Source organism: Wasmannia auropunctata, unplaced genomic scaffold (genome assembly GCF_000956235.1).
Source record: "Wasmannia auropunctata unplaced genomic scaffold, wasmannia.A_1.0 LD336054.1, whole genome shotgun sequence".
NCBI lineage: Eukaryota > Metazoa > Arthropoda > Insecta > Hymenoptera > Formicidae > Wasmannia > Wasmannia auropunctata.
Window position 1 is genome coordinate 196,356 of NW_012026836.1, and position 456 is coordinate 196,811.

The following is a 456-nucleotide window of genomic DNA, read 5'->3' on the forward strand; positions in this document are numbered from 1 at the left end:
ATTCCGTTTCTTATTTTTTACATCTGTTACTATAGAAAAAATTCGTTCGGCCTCGGCATTTGAATGAGGAAAAGAAAGAACTACTTCAACTAATAATTTTAATTCTGTAAAAATTTTTTCATCATTAAAATCTTCGTAATCTACTATTTTGCTCCACATTATATCAATATCTAAAGACGCTAATTCTTTTTTTTGTTCATTATCGAAAACGGAAGGTAAAATTCCCCATTCATAATCTAATTTAGCAATGTTTATATTTTCTACAATTTTAGCAATATAAGATAAATCTTTAATTTTTAATCTACTTTCATCATAAAGAGCAATTTTTGGTTCCAAAAATGATAATTGTTCAAAAAGAGGATCCTTGTACGGTAAACGTTTGAGCATTTCTTGAACTGCCGTTTTATAAAAATTTAAGCATGCTGATTTAACTTGATATCTATATTCCAAAGATAA

General features: G+C 26.5%; 1 protein-coding gene across 1 annotated transcript in view; it reads right to left on the reverse strand.

Moving 5' to 3' along the window:
- Positions 1-456, reverse strand: part of LOC105450905 — an 8,459-nt gene that overhangs the window by 730 nt on the left and 7,273 nt on the right. The window lies entirely within an intron of this gene.